Source organism: Danio rerio, chromosome 7 (assembly GCF_052040795.2).
Source record: "Danio rerio strain M-AB ecotype USA chromosome 7, GRCz13ab, whole genome shotgun sequence".
Classification (NCBI taxonomy): Eukaryota; Metazoa; Chordata; class Actinopteri; order Cypriniformes; family Danionidae; genus Danio; species Danio rerio.
In genome coordinates this window covers 57,439,726-57,452,193 of record NC_141027.1, presented here as the reverse complement: position 1 = coordinate 57,452,193, position 12,468 = coordinate 57,439,726, and the positions used below count along the sequence as shown (strand labels likewise).

General features: G+C 36.4%; 1 protein-coding gene and 1 long non-coding RNA gene across 2 annotated transcripts in view; both read left to right on the top strand.

Annotated features, from left to right (window-relative positions):
- The window catches only part of adamts7 (ADAM metallopeptidase with thrombospondin type 1 motif 7), a 189,911-nt gene that overhangs the window by 142,697 nt on the left and 34,746 nt on the right, over positions 1–12,468 (top strand). The gene's annotated exons all lie outside the window — the stretch shown is intronic.
- On the top strand, positions 774–5,093 carry LOC147843208 (uncharacterized). The gene is made up of 5 exons (XR_015496331.2): positions 774–844; positions 2,095–2,200; positions 2,325–2,395; positions 4,691–4,875; positions 5,042–5,093. It is a non-coding gene; the product is annotated as an uncharacterized LOC147843208 (long non-coding RNA).

Below are 12,468 nucleotides of genomic sequence, written 5' to 3'. Positions count from 1 at the left end.
CACTGAATGTCCCCACATCTTTGGGAGGTAGGAGGCTTATAAAATAACCTCCAAGATGGATGGATATCAGTGGAAACAAAAAGCCAAGACTTCATTTAGTGTCTGGTCTTTGCAACAGCTGACGCAATTGTTAAATTTTCACACACATGTGGTATAAAACCTTTTTCTCAATGCAATTAAAATCCAATGCACCATACCCTTTCAGCAATTTTGTGTGGTTACCCAGATAGCAGGCAGTAATCGGCCCGAGCTCGGCTGCCCTCCGGCGCCTCCGGCTCCGACTCGGCATCGGCGAGTGTTATCCGGGCCGAGTGCGGCCCGCAGCTCGCTCGCGCACATGCGGTTGTGATGCGGCTGTAAAGCACTGGCCCGATTCCGGTCTACCATATCCTGGCCGCTTCTAGCAAGGACTCGGCTGATGGCAACCGATTAAGTTCTTATTTTATCTAGTAATCTGTTAGCTCCACGTTTAATGATAATTTGAGAAAATATTCATGGTACGATAGCAAAAAAAAAAAAAAAAAGAATATTTAGTGTGGATGGTCGCAATGTTTAGACGCAAACAAAACAATATTATTTATAAATAGATTATACATGTCATCTAGAGAAAAACTATGTAAAATTCGCTTATTTTTGAGATAGCACGCTCCTGTGCTGACTGTTTTTTTTAAAGCAGAAGTTGGTTTCATAATAAACACATGCATTACTAAACTCCTGATCCAAACTCCAATCCAGACGGTGGCGGTAATGCTCCAAAAAGCTGGTTGTCAACCACTATGGCACGAAGATCACAAGAAGAAAAAGTTTGGTTTTTCAAAGATTCACGTGGATTCCGGTTAGAAAGGTAAGCTTTTTACTGCTTGTGTTCTGTATAATTAGCGAATTTAGAGCTTAAAACATTTCCACGGTGTTTGGTTGTAACAGCGTTTAGTAATTTAAAACAGTTTGATACGAAATGTAACTTGCTTTAAGAAACACGACTGGAGCTAATGTATGCTAACGCTAACAGTTACAAACACGTCTGAAAGTTCCTTTTCCTTTTACACAATGTTAGATTGTAACGTGTGTAGTAACTGAAAACTATTTTAATTATTTTAAAGAAACATGAAACGAATTTGTGTGTATGCTAACTTTGCGTTAAAGATAGTTTCTGTAGACGAATCCAATAACGCTAACATGGCAAAACGTGTTTTTTTCCTGATTTAACATTATAAAGTACCGTGGATGTTGAAAAAATCATTGTACAGGCGTATACTTATCCAACAGTATTAATTCTGTGATTATGTGTAAATAAAAACTAATCGTTTTGGATTAATAAAATATTATTGTTTATCTTGTTTATGCAGTTAGTCACGAAAAATGATCGAAACTCGACTGTTTACTATTCTCTTTAAATTATCCAAGAGAAATATATTACTATGCACTTTAATTCATATGTGTTAGCCTATGTGAATCAATTATATCTTTTGTTCAAGCCGTAATGGTCAGTTAATGTAAAACTGAACGTCTTAAAGCAGATTTTGATGTTTTTTTTTGGGGTTTTTTTATGTTATTGACAGTGATAAATTGTGATTTAAATGAATGGGTAACAATATTTGTTGGTTAAGTCTTATTGTTCTTGTTTAACAAAGGTTAGTGAGATCATTTTGCAGCACATCACGACCAAAGAAGTCAATGGCACACTCTTTTGAACGTGAATAGGCATGTTATAGTTGTGTGCTAAAAGTCCATAAGCTGTAAACTGCTGATATATTTTCAACATAGATTGAGCTTTTCAGACATTACATTACTAATTGCTTCACAAACAGCTGAAATGGTTTATTGTTATTGGCTATCATCATCAAACATTTTTCACAATGGTAGGTTAATCTTCATGGGTACAGAATAATGCATGTGCTTGGCCATCTTACAAATCTATGTCTCAGATTCATAAGGCTGTCACTCTGCATGAATCTCCGAATAAATCTTGTGCAACCTTCTGTGTACTGATTATTTACACTATAGGTATTATATGCATTAATTAACTTTGATAGTATTTCAGGATTTGAACTTTTCTATACGGGAGGTTAACAACAATGTGATGTTTTATTATAGATGCATATGAGGAAGCTCGACTCAAACATCCACACGCAACTGTGATTTCTGACTGGTAGACAGATGAGGACGATGATCGCCTGTCATACATCTAAAGACAGAACAGGTTTGTTTGCAATTATTTTAAACACATACTGTCAACATTATGTCATTGATCTATTACAACCTTTGAGTTTTGCCCTGGCACTATACTAAAGTGATGTTTTGTTTTGTAAATGTATCTGATTAAGGGACAGTATAGACACATCTATACCATGATGAAGAAAAATTACTTGGAACAAAGAGGCTGGATAAAAGGCAGGTATGAAGATTTCAGAAATCAATGCAGCACCACAAGTACCATCACCATCAATGACTATGGCAGAAATCTTAAGACCACCATGAAGATGCACAGATACTGTACATTCCAGTACACCAGGCGTGTCCAAACTACAAGGCTTTTTATAAATATCAATAGAATCTGGCCCGCTATACAAAAATGAACGTAATTCAATAAATAACCACCGGGTGTCGCTATTACATGCATTCAATTAAGCAGCAGTTTTTGTTATGATCTATCTATCTATCTGTCTGTCTGTCTGTCTGTCTGTCTCTCTGTCTATCTACACACAGTTGAAGTCTGAATTATTAGCCCCTCATTGATTTATTTCTTCTTTTTTAAATATTTCCCAAATGATGTTTAACAGAGCAAGAACATTTTACAGTATGTCTGATAATATTTTTACTTTTGGAGAAAGACTTATGTTTTATTTCGGCTAGAATAAAAAGCGGTTTAAATTTTTTCATGAACCATTTTAAGGTCAAAATTATTAGCCCCTTAAGTCTTCAGAACATACCATTGTTATAAAATAACTTGCCTAATTACCTTAACTTGACTAGTTAACTTGATTAACCTAGTTAAGCCTTTAAATGTCACTTTAAGCTGTATAGAAGTGTCTTGAAAAATATCTAGTCAAATATTATTTACTGTCATCATGGCAAAGATAAAATAAATCAGTTATTAGAAATAAGTTACTAAAACTAATATGTTTAGAAATGTGTGGAAAAAATGTTTAACTCTCCGTTAAACAGAAATTGGGGAAAATATATATATATATACATATACATGTGTCTGTGTGATGTATGTAAAATTTGGCCCGCGACAACGTTTGTTTTTTTGCATCTGGCCCTCGGCCCAAAAAGTTTGGACACTCCTGCAGTACACCTATGAACATTTACAGTCTTTGTTCTAGTGCAGTTTGAGATCAAGACAGAACTCATTGCATCTCGTGATGTCTTTGTAAGAATTGAAGACATCACTGAGGCCCCGTTTACACTAGTACGTTTTAGTTTTAAAACGGCGTTTTAGAATGAAAACGATCCGCGTCCACACTCGCGTTTTACCCAGCGTTTCTGAACTGCTCTCCGTCCACACCAAAACGCTGAAAACGCACATCACGTGACCACACAGACGCTCTCGGGCAAGCGCTGCAGCCCATGTACCCAGATGAGAGCTCTGCTAGTCGGACTTCTCATCAAGCATCTCCCGCTGGATCTAATCTCACTATATTTATTAAACGGGATATTTCATTCATCTTGTTGTCTTTATCTAACGACATATTCCCTGACTTTGGGCATTGGAATCTATTACTTGTTCTCGGGTAACGTGTTTTGGCTGAGCGCAAAGATAAGTTAATGATTAATGTAAGCACGTACATTCTGTATATTGACTTATCGCTTGCCTTTATTTCCTATAATGTATAAACTTATTGTATGTTATACTTTTAAAATGGCCATTATCGATTCTTAAAACTGATACTCAGCAAAAGAGAGGGGATGTTTCGTATTTTCACTGAAATTGAAAGGAGGCAGTTGTTATCGGCTCCGTTTTGTTATAAATATCCAGACAGTGAAGATGACGCTCATCTTATACAGCACGGCGCCTCAACATGTCTGCTGTCTAAGTTGCTAATATTAAAATGAAAATAGGCAGTTCCTTAAATCATGTTTACATTTTATTGTTGAGAAAGTGAAACAACGAAGCCAGGGTGATGTGAATGAAGTTATAAAGTACACTGTTCCCTTTGAAGATTTACCCGTGTCCTCGGTATAGTCTGCTTTTCCATATCAAACTGAGAAGAAGAGACTGCAGCCTTGATCAAACTTGCGAAGTCTGAACTTACACGGAGAAGATTCAGGACTGAACTGTGTGTTAGGCTACTTAATATTCAGGAAAAGCCCCAATCAGAGAGGCGAACGTCTGCAGCCCCGCCTCCGTTTTCAGATGTCTCCGTTTTCCATCATCCACACTGAGACGGAGCAGCAGCGTTTCAAAATGAAAACGGCCTCTCCAGCGTTTTCGAAACGCTCCGTTTTCGGCGCTCGAGAACTCCGGCGTAGTGTGGACGGTTGGCGTAACCGTAGCAAAACTTATGCGTTTTCAAACTAAAACGCATTAGTGTAAACGGGACCTAAATTTGTTAAGGTTTAATGCAGCTAGACAGTAAAGATCAACTAGAGAATATCAGCAGTGTCTAGCCCACTGTTGTATTTACAGAAGTTGTATGAGAATAAGCTACAGGTTGATTTATACTCATCTGTTATTTTTCTTTTTTAGCACGACTGACTGAAGTTTTAAAATCATGCAACGTCATAAAGCAGCAGCTGGGCCTGATTCTCACAAAACCAAAACAGACGTGATGAAATTCCAGATGTAAACACATTTGACCTTCCTTTAGCCAATTTGATTTGGAAAAGCTTGAAAATCAACTAAAGGAGCAGCCCGAACAAATGAAGAAACTGGTAAGTTCAAGCTCTTGCTAATTTCAAAGTGTTTTAAGTTTATTTGTTCTTTTTTATTGTTTTTTTTTTTTGCTTCGTAGGTAGCCTACTTTTTTCCTAATTTTTTCTTTTTTTTTTACATTAGTACTTGTTCACTACTAATTATCTGTTTATCTTTTAATCACAGATGGAGTGAGGACAAATGTCCATACCACGCCACTGATAAAGAAGTGGAAAAATGCATTACAAGGTAGCTACAACTTGCCCCTGACAGGGATGGAGGAAGAAAGAAGAGAAAGCTAATGTGTCAAATGTCTACATCACTATTTTGTTTTATTTTTTTAAACAACATTTTAAGTGTATTAGGATGTTCCCTGATACTTGAACAATTTGTTTCTTTCATTTGCATTTATATATATGTGTGTGTGTGTGTGTGTGTGTGTGTGTGTGTATATAGATGTATGGTATGTATGTGTGTGCGCCAAATTCTAAAGAAACATCTTGATACATTTTTAATAAACGTAATACAAATAAAATTATAAATAAAAAATTGCACAAGACGTGTATATATATGAAATGCTTTGTTCAAGTTTATTTAAAAAAAAAGTTTGACTTTATACTTCTGCAATTTTATATATATATATATATATATATATATATATATATATATATATATATGTGTATATGTTTGTTTGTTTATTATTATTTTAATGTTTTATTAAAAAATGTTTCAAGATGTTTCTTCAGAATTCTGCAGTACTTTTTACAAGTTTGACTTGGATATTTTACGGATTGTCATTGGTATTTTTAAGATGTTTCTTGCTATATCTTAAATTGGTTTCTATATTTAGGTTTATATAAAATTTAGCTGTTTTTTTACAAATTTTTAATTCAAGTCTATTGGGAAAACAGGGTTGTTTTAAAAAACATCTGTGTTTGTGTGTAATTTTTAGAGTTTTTGTTTAAATCTTTCTGTGTGTCTTTAATGTGTTGTTTTATTGTTGTTTTTATATTGATATTCTTGTGCACTACAAAATTATTTATAAAATTTTAGTACTATTTTTTTCATGCAATCAATAAACGTTTAACATTTATTTATTTTGTCATTTGTCTGATTATTTTCGTTACAGAATATGTATGCAGTTTGCACTTTATTCAAAGGTTAAACGCAGTGCTTACACTTTGTGTTTACATTATAGCCTGTGTTTGCTGTTATATAAATTCAAATGGTTGTAATACCATATATCAAGTACCAATGTAATACCAAAAGGTTTTATAAGGTGTTTAAATACGGAGTCGCGCCAGCTCCGGGCCGCAGCGCACATTACCCTCGCGCCGATTCCGCCGCGGATGCGCAGCGTCGGCTCGCTTACGGCCGCCGCATCTGGCCCGCTTGATTCGGGCCGGAATCGGGCAGTGAGTCCACAGGCATCCGGCCCGAGTCCGGCAGCCGAAGTTGGGCCGAGGGGTTAGTCTCCGGCAGGCGACAATCTAGCCGGAACTGGCCCGAGTGTATTTTGCTATCTGGGTATTCTCATCAGATTCCCAATCTTTAAAAAAAACTTTAAGTACAGGAAAAGACTGAGAGATAAATCCACTCTAGAACATTATTAATAAAATCAGTAAAACTATGTGGAAAAGCAGCCTTAACATTCTTCATTAGACGTTCTACAATTCTTAATGATTTTATCCGAGTTTGACTGGCAATTACATGTGCATGTTTCCATTGGCCATCATTTAAAGTAATCAGATCAATGACTTTTGTTAAGCCAGCATTTAGACATTTAGGGCTCTATTTTGACGGTCCATGCGCAGAGCGCAAAACGCAGGGCGCAAACGCTTTCAGGGCGTGTCAGAACGCATTTTTGCTGATTTACGGACGGGAAAACCTGCTTTGCGCCAAGGCGCATGGGCTAAAAGGGTTGAGTTTATTTTCTTAATGAGTTATAGGTGTTTTGAGAATAAACCAATTAGAGTCTCATCTCCCATTCCCTTTAAGACCCAGCTGCGTCGCGCCAAGAGCGCATTCGCTATTTACTGGACGCAAAGTAAGTCTAAGTGGAAAAACTGAGCATTTCACAAGCAAACAGTTAACAGTTAACAGTTTTTTAACAGAAAACTGTTAAACAGAGCACCTACTGCGTGAGAATGAGAGATAATGGATCTACTTTCACTTTCGCTCTTGGATAGGGAAACCTTTACGCACAGACATCAATTAGCCTATAAATAATTAATTTCGTTTGTTAAGCGCAAAGATTTGTTTCAAAACTATTTCTATATTCAGTTCTAATTTCTAGCAAACGAATAAATTAACAATAATGACCAAGTGTGGTCAAAATGCTGAGTTATTTCCAAATACACCTGCCATGCCCCATATGGTCTAAAACCTGACAGGTGGGCAAATCTAAGCTTGTTTTTAATAAAACAAATATAAATATGGATATATTAAATAATACTGCTAATAATAATAACATCATACAAAAGCAAATTGTTATGAATGAACTGAAAAAGCCTCCCGAGATGAAGAAGACATAAAAACAGTGATTTTTCATATTTATGTAGGCTAGAAAATGTTTTGTAATATTTTAATCCTTTATATTTATATCCTATATATATTCTTATTATATCCTATATATATATATCCTTAATATTTAATTTTTTATATGTAAAGATATTTGCCTGTTGCTCTCTTGTGCGTATTAAGCTCTGTGTAAGCGAGGCGCAACTCTGCGCCGGAGTTTAGACCGGGTTAGTTTTGGTCTAATGAAAAATCTATTATAGTTTCTCAAAATAGCAACGCGCCAGCGTCCGCCTCAGAACTCCTTCCTTTTTAGACCAGAACGCCTATGGGCGCACATAAGAGCGCTAACGCATTTGCTATTTAAACAGCGTAGCGCAACGCCTCAAAACGACTCTTGCGCCAAGCTGAAACTACCAAAAGACTATTGCGCTGCGTCTTGCTCCACACTGCGCCGGGTGTATGATAGGGCCCTTAGTAACTAAAGAAGATGGCACATTGTCTAACTAAAATAGTGGATTGAAAAAGAGGTTCCAAAACACCATAATGGTCATCTTCATGTCTCAAAATTTTAAAACAACTCCAAAACTTAATCAATCCCAAATAAAACCTAAAAGGCAATGACTGCACCTTTTCCAGGAGATTCTTCTGCATTAAAAACAACTGTTTTTCTAGACCGAACCCACCAATTTCTTTCAGTATATATGATCCAAATACAACCCAAGGCGCAGGTTCAGAATCGTACAAAAGCTTCTGTAGTGACTGTGGCCTCATTGTTAAGACCTTGGACTCCAGGTGTATTAGCCCTTGGCCACCCTCTGCCACAGATAGATAAAGGACACCTGGAGGAAGCCAATGGTAGCCATCTCCAAATGCCTTTTGTACTCTAGAAAGTAATTCTTTTGGCGGATCCACAGTAAATTTGTGCCATAGCATAGAAGCTGCCAATTTATTATTGACTAAACATCTCCCCAACGAGAGGTGTGGAAGACTCCATCGCCACTTAAGAATTCCTAAAATTACCTTGTCTGCTAACTCTTGTTAGTTCTTATCTGTATATTTATTTGTCCCAAAATATATTCCAAGCTTTCTGAACCCATCTCTGGCCAGCTACATTGCTGAGGTAAACTAGGAGGTCCTGCATTCTGCCAGTCACCCAACAATAAGGATGTACATTTCTCCCAATTGATACGTGCTGATGAGGCTTGCTGATATGTGTTTAAAGAGGAATTTAAAATCGAAACATCTTTTAAGTCTTTTATAACTACTGTTACATCGTCAGCAGAAGCTGTAAGTTTGACTGAAGGGTTATTAGGGATATTAAAACCGCTCAGTTGCCTGCTGAGTGATATTAACAAAGGTTCAATCGAAATTGCATATAAAAGGCCAGAAAGAGGACAGTCTTGCCTTATTCCTCTAGTTACAGGAAAAGGTCTGGTTAATAAGCCATGTATCTTCAGCATGCTAAAAATTCTATTGTACAAGATCTTAAAGAGAGACAAAAAATAAGGGCCAAAACCAAAAGCTTCTAGTGTTTTAAATAAAAACTGGTGATCAACTCTTTCAAAAGCCTTTTCTTGATCCAAGGAAAGGAACCCAGATTCCATGTTGTGCATTTTGGCCACAGTAATCATATCTCTTATTAAAAATAGATTATCAAAAATTGTTCTTTTCAGAACACAAAAAGTTTGATCAATATGAATAACTGAAGCCATATATTGCTTTTAGTTTATTGGTCAAATAATATTTTAAAATCAACACATATTAGTGATACTGGACGTCAGTTCTTTAAACATCCAAGGTCTCCTTTTTTTGGGATCAAAGTCAGAATAGCCCGTCTAATGCTCAGAGGATGGGTGCCTTGATGAATGCATTCAAGAAAGACTTTATACATGTCCTGACCCAATAGTTAAACTATAGTCTAACATATTGCCGGCAATTAAAACTAAGTTTCTGTTCTGGTCATACAGAGACTGGACAGCTCTTAACAAAGCATCTCGTACCCCTTAAAGCACACTCCACAAAAATGCCATGAGTCAAACACTTACTCCAGTCCACAGAACGCACATGGACTGGTCACGTGACCTCCCACAAACCCTCTAGCACCCTGCTGAGAGTACAGAGATTTTCCAGGGTTCCCAGGCTTAACCCCCAGGATCTGGTCAAAGCTCTTCTGGAGGTAAGAGTTGAAAAATCCCTCTTGTGATTTAGACAGACATTGCAGTGGATCTCCACTATTTCTGACTTGCCTTCACCTCTGTCAGCGAGTCCAACTCATCACAAGGTAGTGATCCATTGACAACTTTGCCTCTCTAATTAGGTCAGATAAAAGATCAGATAAATGGCCACAAAGTATAACATTGACCTCTGGTATAGGGTGTCCTAATGGCATGTACTGTTCCATGCTTTGCTTTTTATATTTTTACATTCTAATTTTAACTTCAGCACCTACCAGCACAGTAACACAGTTTGAAGATCAACATTGAATCTGGAAATTTTCTGGAATACAACTTTACTAATCGTCAACTAAACAACCTTGTGTTACCAGCAGCATTCCTGAGAACACAGACCACTGTGAAAATGCCTCAGGTTCAGATTGATTCAGAGTCTCTCTGCTGCCACAGACTTCTAAAAAAAAAAAAAAAGATTGCAGTTCTTGAAACAAAGTTACTTACGATCTGACTCACTGAATTTTATTGACAACTTCGATCTCTTCTGGACTCAAAGACAATTGCTCCAGACATGCACAGCCTCCAGACACACTTTCTATTTCACCTGGCTCCCCTCTTTTGAGCTTCTCAAAGAAAAAAGGAGGGGCTGGTGTTTGTTGGAACTAAACTCTCCCACTCCATTGTTGTCAGCCCCCAGTTAGCAACCAAAAAGAGGCGAGCTCCACTACCACCTCTCTGCCCACCTCACCCTCTACCTATAAGAGCCCTCTGGCCTCTGGCTTAGCGCTTTGCCCCCAACAACCCCAGTCCTTTAGCTGGTAAACAAAACAGCTTCCAGTGATGTACGCTGAGTGCCTGCTTAGATACTCTATTGAAATGTTTACAGAACAAGTGGGAACCCAGCGTGCCTGTAGCTTTTTCTAGGGAGATATTTGTTTTATAATGTGATAGAAAGTCTAAGGCCTCTTCAATTTATGTTGCAAATCGTTCAATTCTGGTGTCTAGTAAATTTAGATCTGAGAATACTGTAAGGAGAGTCACTAGAACTGTTAAGTTAGCACTTTAAACTATCTGATTACTTAACAATAAGTGACGTTTGACTTACTAATTCTGAGTGGAGCATGTGGGGAGGTTACTTTGGAAATGTAATAGATTGCAGATTACAAGTTACCCATTTAATTTTAAGTAGAGTTCCTTTTCAATTATTTTAGAAAAGTAAAGTAACTTGGTACATCTGATTACTTTTTGATGAATTTTAAGTTTCTAATGGATATTTTCAACTAAATCATTTTCAAGCAATTATACCAAGCAAGTGTGACCTTACTGTAGCTCTGTTTACTGTTAGAATCTTTAAATCTTTCATCAGTTGAAGTAAGATTAATTGAATTTTAAAGAACAGCCATCACATAACCACACCTTATAACAAAAAAAAAAAAAAAAGTTTGTTGTGCAGGGTAATTTTTTGTGGCATTTGCAATATAAGTACAAAAGTACAATATAAGCTATTTTATTATTCTCTTGCAATTTTCATTTTTAAATCGAAGCATCTTAAATCCAAGTCAATCAAATCTTAGTGATCAATATAACTGTCAGTGAAACATAAGAGGGATCATTTTTCAGATTAATTATTTCCTGTAAATAATATGTTGTACTAAACAGAAGCAAATTATAGTTTATAACAGCAAAAGCAAAAAAAAAAATCCAATAAAACCATTTACACATTAACAATACTATAGTAATTTAAAGTAAAGGGAAACATTTAGGAATGAGCATTATATTGTATATCTATTTACAGCGGCAACACGGTCGTGCAAAAAGTAGGTTGCTGGTTCGAGCCTCGGCTGGATCAGTGCGCAATTCTGTGTGGAATTGCAGGTTCTCCCTGCGTTCACATGGGTTTCCTCCTGGTGCTCCAGTTTCCCCCACTGTCCAAAGACATGCTGACAGGTAAATTGTCCCTGGTGTAAGAATGTGAATAAGTGGATAAGTGGATGGTTCATTCCGCTGTGGCGACCCCCAAAAAATAAAGGGACTAAGCCGAAAATAAAATGAATGAATGAATGAATATATTTACAGCTCTTTATTAATACTCAACATAATGTAGTATCATCATTAATTCTTATGAAGTAGTAGTAATCATTATAGTATACGTTAGCCTTTACTACAGTAAATTAAAGTGTTTAACAGAGCAAGGAATTTTTCAAAGTGTGTCTGATAATATTTTTTCTTCTAGATAAAGTCTTATTTGTTTTTTTGTTTTTTTGCTAGAATAAAAGCAGTGTTTCATTTTTTAAACACCATTTTAAGGACAAAATTACTAGCCCTTTAAGCAATTTTGTTTTCGATAGTCTACAGAGCAAACCATCGTTATACAGTAACTTGCCTAATTACCCTAACCTGCCTAGTTAACCTAATACACCTAGTAAAGCCTTAATTAACCTAGTTAAGCTTAAATTAAATGTCACTTTCAGCTGTATAGAAATGTCATGAAAAATCTGCTCTCCGTTAAACAGAAATTGGAAAAAAAATTAACAGGGGGGCTAATAGTTCAGGTGGGCTAATAATTCTGATTTCAACTGTGTGTGTGTTTGTGTGTGTATAAACTTATATATATATATATATATATATATATATATATATATATATATATATATATATATATATATATATATATATATACCTTCTCTCCCTCTGTCCTTGTCCTCTTTCCATCAAGCTAATTTGTTGTGTTTGCCTAATTGGTTTGAGACGTCATCAACGAGCAGGGGGTGGCAGTAATGCACAAAGAAGTTTGCTGTCATCCACCCAAAAAACAGGGAGAAGAAGAAATCGTCACTCTCACTGTCATATGGATTTACTTTTATCAGCTAGACACTGGCCTCACAGCTCTGAAGGGTGATGCTGTCACATATTGATCTGCGATCA